The sequence below is a fragment of the Vigna unguiculata genome, chromosome 6 (genome assembly GCF_037176805.1).
Source record: "Vigna unguiculata cultivar grain cowpea cultivar isolate G323 ecotype 2 chromosome 6, ASM3717680v1, whole genome shotgun sequence".
NCBI lineage: Eukaryota > Viridiplantae > Streptophyta > Magnoliopsida > Fabales > Fabaceae > Vigna > Vigna unguiculata.
The window spans coordinates 16,787,181-16,794,736 of NC_140797.1; the positions used below are offsets into that span (position 1 = coordinate 16,787,181).

Consider the following 7,556-nt stretch of genomic DNA (forward strand, 5'->3'; position numbering starts at 1 on the left):
GGGAACACCAACTTTCCCAGCCTCTTTGGCCTTGGCGGCCATCTCCTTCCTCAGTGCCTGGAAGAGCGCCAAGTTCTTCTTGCCAGATTGCGCCATATGCCCTGCAATAATATATCACAGCTCGGATCAAAACAACTTAGCATCATTAACGCAGCTTAACCTTCAATATCTATAATCGGATGCACCGAATTATAAACCCTAACTAAGCCCTTAGTGGGCAACTTATCCACAAATCTTAATAACATCCCAACCACCTCCTTGTCTCCGGACGACAACTCCTCCACTCCCATATCCTTGTACCGCGAAGGGTTATTGGTCCAACTAAAAGGGAATTTTGTACTCCCATCCGCATTCAAAAAATATTGCTCGCCTCCCTCCTTCACTACAACCTTGAAGTATCCGTCCTTGAAGTGCTTGAAAGATTGGGAGAATGCATCCAATCTGCTAATGCTAGGACGGCTGATCAATGATAGCCAGGTAGCCGGCCTCCGGGGTCTGGTATCATAAAAATATAGGAACGCATAGGATGAAGGCTCCAAGTACAACGACTCGCACAAAATGCGGAAAGCCTGTAAGTATGCCCAACTATTAGGGTGTAACTGAGTAGGCGCCACGTTCAGAGCCCGTAATACGCCCATAGTAAAGTCGTCGAAAGGTAGTCGTATATGAAGTTGAGAAAAATGGCACATGTACATATAGAAGAACTTCTCGGCAGCCCCTTCTTGCCCATGGCATACTCGGTCTATGGCGCTCACTCTTTCTAATGAGACAATATCTCCACTAACCCCTTTAGAGATGACGGGCGTACAGTTTAGCCAGGAATTCAGCAGACGAGACCACCTAAACAGCGATGATTGGTCACAAACATCGGATGCCACCCATGCGTAACCGCCCTTAGCCGGCCAGTTACTTTCCTCCAGTTCTTCAGGAGGATCTTCTCGGATCTCCCTCATTACCTCCATTGGCACCCCGCTTGTGCCAACTCCAGCACTCACACCCTCTCCACGGAGCCGGTCATTTCTACTCCTATCCGACTCAGTACTCTGACTACTACTAGACGTAGATAACGATGAGCTATCGCTACTAGACATACATGTTTGAGTTTTTACGGAAAGATGTCGGCGAAATTTGGGAACTAGTCGGACAAGATGATGCGCACAAGATCTCTGATTTCACAAACTCGCAAATGAACCAAGTAACCTTCAGCTGCTTTCAAACCCGTATTTATAGTCCACGATCCCAAACGACTTAAACTCTTCCCGCCAAAATGAAACCCCAGACCAAGCGACACCATCATTATGAAATGTATGACACATAAAAACGACGGCGCCAAAAGTTTAACGATGTGACCACCTGACGCCCTTTCACCTACCTTATGACACTTCCAAGCCTTAACACTGTTCATCACACTTAAAGGCTGGGGGACTGGTGTATCACACCTAGCCGGTTTTGCTAGTTCACCAACACATGTCATCCTTGACCGATAACCCATATCGGACAAGGCTGGGGGACTGGTGTACTGTACCTAGTCAGACTCAATCAAGTATATAGTACACACGTCAAAACCACATACCATCTAGTACCCGGACACCACCAGCACTAGCCATCTAGGCAGGTAGCCGACCAAAACCGACTACTTGCCTAGAAGGTTAACCCACATTAATACCCTATCTTCAATACACCTCTGGAACCTGTTTTAGGACCAGGCCCACTCATGGCCCAAGCTGGGGCCCAAGCTAGAGCCCAAGTCAAGGCCCAGCCCATGAAATGGTCAAACGTCATTAATGTCTATAAATACATGTGGACCCTATCATTTAAAGGTACGCATTCATTAATTGCTGATTTGACTCTTTGAGAACTTTGACTTACTTGAGCTTCGAAGATCCTTCTGCAGGTAACCCCTCCTGGGTTCAAGCCGACATGTATCGAATGGGAAGAGGCCAACTAAAGAGATAGCGGACTACATGGTAAGGTGACACTCGTGCCTAACTTATCTTATTTGTACCTCTGCAGGAACATAAATATATATATATATATATATGTATATGTATATGTATATGTATATGTATATACATATACATATACATATACATATACATATATATATATATATGTGTGTGTGTGTGTGTGTGTGTGTGTGTGCGCTTGTATGTTATATTAAAATAAAATGTGTACGCACGAATATGGTCATGTAGAAAATAAAAATAACATGAAATTAATGTTAAAATTTATAAATAGAAACACATGTAGATATCGATAAACACATACAAAGATATTAAAATATATTTATATATAAAATCAAAGATAATAATACTAACATTACTAATAATAATAATAATAATCTCAATAATAATAATGTCATATTAATTCAAATAATAATATGATCATGTAGAAAATATGCACAAAATCGAAATATAGTCCCGTAGAAAATAAAAATAACATGAAGTTAATGTTAAGATTTATAAATAGAAACACACGTAAATATCCACAAACACATACAAAAATATTAAAATATATTTATATATATAAATCAAAGATAATAGTAGTAACATTACTACTACTAATAATAATAATGTTACTACTACTGCTGCTTATATTAATTCAAATAAAAATATGATCATGCAGAAAATATGCACATAATCGAAATATGGTTCCGTAGAAAATAAAAATAACATGAAATTTGTGTTAAAATTTATAAATAGAAACACATGTAGATATCGATAAACACATACAACAATATTAAAATATATTTATATATATATATATAAATCAAAGATAATAGTACTAACATTACTACTACTAATAATAATGTTACTACTACTGCTGCTTATATTAATTCAAATAAAAATATGACCATGCAGAAAATATGCACATAATCGACATATGGTCCCGTAGAAAATAAAAATAACATGAAATTTATGTTAAAATTTATAAATAGAAACACATGTAGATATCGATAAACACATACAACGATATTAAAATATATTTATACATATATATATATATATATATATATATATATATATATATATATATATATATATATATATATATATATAAATCAAAGATAATAGTACTAACATTACTACTACTAATAATAATAATGTTACTACTACTGCTGCTTATATTAATTCAAATAAAAATATTATCATGCAGAAAATATGCACATAATTGAAATATGGTCCCGTAGAAAATAAAAATAACATGAAATTAATGTTAAAATTTATAAATAGAAACACATGTAGATTTCGATAAACACATACAAAGATATTAAAATATATTGATATATAAAATCAAAGATAATGGTACTACTACTAATAATAACAATAATAATCTTTTAGAAGAGCAGCATTAACAATGAGGAGATGCAGCAAAAAGAACACAAATGTAACAGACATTAACTCTATTGCAACATTAATTATGCTTTTCCTTAAGGATCAATGGCAGAAGGAATGCAACTGATAGAAGTTAAGAATTCATTATGGATGCCATGTGATAAGAAGACTTTCAAAGATGAACTTTAAACATTCGAAAATTTAAGTCTCATATGGAAATAAAAGTTTTTAAAAATTATTTTTATGTATGGCATTTACAGGTCAACATAAATATTGATTACTTACAAAAATATAAATTCACTTACCTTAATGACAGTTTTTGTGTTAGTGTACATGAATAAGATTCTGTATTATATTTGTCAACAGTTAACCAAATTAGCACTTCCTAGTTCTACTATCTAATCATTTTCATCATTGATAAGTAACAGTTTGTGGGGGCATTTCTACTCATGTTAGCAAAATCCCAATAATAGCAACATTCAGATGTAGCAAGCAATGTACAATTGCATTCCTGTGGTGTAAAAAACTTATAAGGAATGTTGCAAAGGAACACTGAATAACTTGGAAGATTGGTAAATGGGTGGTGGCCAACCAACATTTAATTACCACAACTGTAGACTTTAAACCATACTGAGATATTGCACAAGTGTTCATAAACATGGAAAATAGAATTAGAACACATCATAAACCAATCACACCCAAAAATGATAGTAGTTTTCCTTGCAGGGTGTAAGTCATATAAAACTATAAACATAAATTAAGATGAAAAATATGATACACAGCATCATTATGCTAAAGGTACTTAAGTGTCATAGACTCAAATAATGGAGAGGGAAATATTCGCTAAATCAAATGAATGAATGGCTAAAGATTTTCCTATAAGAATGTTGAGATTCTTTACACTTTTTTTTCTTTCAGAAAGTAAAACTTGGTTCAGTAAAGCAGATGGTGGTTGGTGGCCACAGCTTGGATACTGATCATTCCATTTTGGTATGTTTCTTTTGGTTGACATGAAGTTTGCTGGGGACAGGAATGGTTACAGCTCGTCTCATTTCAAATTGAGGAACTGATAACCAAAACATTCTTGCAATCATGATGTTGTAGTGTTGTCACAGTTTTGCTATATGAATAAGGTATGACCTCCCCCAAGCGGTATTTTTGGCCTAAATTCCATATGCACCATCAGGAAGGGACAATGCTTGAAATGAACACTCTGAAATAATTAGGATGCAGAATCAGGTCCCAAAAGACAAGTGCAGACAACAAAGAAAAATATAACAAACAGAAAGAATTAATAAGGATAATCAAATTTCAGGGTGTGTCATGAATTCTGACAACTTGTAAAAGAATGCAGTGAGAGAGGTCAACTTACTGGAATGCTTTGTAATTGTCCTTGTTCAGTGATCAGAACAGGAAGGCTTCTCCTTGCGGCAACTGGGATAGATTTTAACTTGTGGAGAGCTTGTTTTGCTGATAAACTGGCATAGTGTAAACATGGAGATGTTCTGTCCATTATCTGCTTGGTTTCATTCACTGATTTAACCTCATATTGGATGAAGTTTTTAGAAAGTGGATATTTTGATAACTCAACCAGATACAGCCAATCAGATTCAATCATTTGTCGCACCTCAAGTACTTTAGTATGACCAACTACACAAGAAGTGCAACAAAAGTTGCTGGCTTCCTCACTCAAATCCATTTCATAATCCACTAAACCAAAAAGTTCATCTTCATCAATTTTATTTTTCAAACTCCATGTGAGAATAAATCGATCCATAAAGTAATAAAATTTTCCTGGCTGAAGCGATTTTCTAAAAGGGGTAACAGTTTAACCTCCATGCTTTGATGCAGAGTCAGAAATGGTCTCAGTTGTAGACCTGAAGTAAGCAGTTTCTTGCTTCTGCAAAGCAAGAATATTATTGTAGGTTGATTCACTAATTATGTTTAACATTTTGGCTTTGGTCAAAATTAAAGTAGGATTCACATCCAAAAAGTGTACATCTGATGAATCAGGAACGAAGTGATTTGCAAATGAGTGATGATCCTCTATAATTTTTTCTAACTCATTGGCAGCACAATGCACTTCTTGTCCATAAGAGAGAGACTCGAAAAATTTCATCTTTAATGGCAAAGCACAATCATCAGCACAGCAGCAGACCAGAAGTCTAGACCCTCTAGAACCAGGATCTGGACAAAGGTACCTGCTGCTGTGATAGAGTTCTACAAGATAATTGAAGAAAAAATGAGAAGTAAAAAATGTTGAAATTAATTAGATATTTAGATAAACTTGTATGTTGTAAAGGAAATATTAGATAAACTTCTGTGATTTTGTTAGGAAAACAATTTGATGGAAGCAAATTTACCTTGCATGGAAATGTACGAATGTAGTCCATTAACAATTTCATAGCACTGCCTCTGACTTGCCTTTGCCTTTGTGATACAAACTAAAACATGAAATTTAACAGCAATTACAAGTGTTATATATATAAAAAATAAGATTCAAAAATAAAATAATCATATGTAATATTAGAAGCACCTGTAAGACCAAGGAAAGAAATTTCATCAGGCATATGTCCGCAATTTTCAAAGGACAAAGAATCTGTAAATCAATAACAGCATAACCATGCTGCAAAAATAAACCACACAATGATCCCAACAAACATGTTATTAGTAAATTTCAGGGACATAAATTAATATAACTTAAGCAACAAACAGACAAAGGGCTTATATGTATTATTTTCCATAAATCAACGTGATATTTAGCTACTCAATACTTAAATTCAAGTGTTATTCAAATAAGCAATGAATGGAATAAGAAGTTAAGTGACACTCACGTCCTTGATAATCACAGCATCACGTATCAAGTTATAGCCAATTTGATCAACATATGTGCGTGTTATTCTGCATGCAGAAATTATTGATCGAAGCTCAAACTTGAATTTAGCTGGAAATATTAAAAAAAAAAAGTCATTTAGACAACTCAGCCTGTATTTTCCATATAAATCATGATTATAACACCTGATCTTCAAGACCATAATAAAATGTTAGTGGATATATGGGGAAATGATCAAACTCAAAAAATATGGGGAAATGATAAAAATTAAACCTTTTTCATCTTTTTCACGAGAACTTCGTCTTGATCTTCAAAAACTTTTGATCTTCTCTTCAACACAGTTCCTAAAAGGTTTGAAAAGAAGAAATCAAAGAGGAAGAAGAAAATGAAAAACCCTAAAGAGAAAACCCCCCATCAAATTCCAAGAACACACACAATCCTACCAACATTGGAACGGGTTGGCTCGTAGAACAAAAATGATTAAAATCAAACTAAAAAATGAGGAAATAATAAAAATTAAACCTTTTTCGTCTTTTTGCTTGAGGACTTCGTCTTGATCTTCAAAAACCTTCGATCTTCTCTTTAACATAACTCCTAAAAGTTTTGAAAAGAAGAAATCAAAAAGGAAGAAGAAAATGAAAAACCCTAAAGAGAAAAACCACCATTAAATTCCAAGAACACACACAATCCTAGCAACATCGGAACATGTTGTCTCGCAGAACAAAAATAATTAAAATCAAACTAAAAAAATGAAGAAATAATAAAAGTTAAACCTTTATTATCTTTTTGCTTGAGGACTTCGTCTTGATCTTCAAAAACAACCTTCGATCTTCTGTTCAACAACTCCTAAAAGCTTTAAAAAGAAGAAAACAAAGAAGAAGAAGAAAATGAAAAGAGAAAATTAACGTTCTAAAGAAACAAATAACACAAATCGATAAAAAACACCATTTACCTTCTTGGAATAAATTCCAAAAAGACCACCAGGAACAATCAGGCACTGCAATCATGAATTCTTGATCAAACAAATTCCAGAAACCCATAAATGAAAGGGCACACAAAAAAACTGTTGGAATCTAAAAAGAGTAAGAAAATAAAACCTAGAAATCAAATAAAACTCAGAAGAAAAAACCTATCATGGTTGCTCAATCAGGAAGAATCTTCACATGTTTGTGTGGAGTTCAGTTGTTTCTCTGGTGTCAGAAGGTGGGATGATTGAGAGCTCAAGAATCATTTTTTTCTTTAAACGAAATAATGGAGGAGTAGAATATGTAAAGGAAGAAAAAGATAGAAGAAATTTCAAATTGAGTCAGAAAGCCTAAAAGATGAATCCCAATGCAGCAGAGGGTGGGAAGAGTTAAAAGGGTTAAAGAGGAGAATGACGAAAAAAC

General features: G+C 34.3%; 1 pseudogene; it reads right to left on the reverse strand.

The window, feature by feature from the left end:
* Positions 1 to 4,065: 4,065 nt before the first annotated feature.
* LOC114171159 (uncharacterized) lies at positions 4,066 to 7,208 on the reverse strand (annotated as a pseudogene).
* Between the last annotated feature and the right edge of the window lie 348 nt (positions 7,209 to 7,556).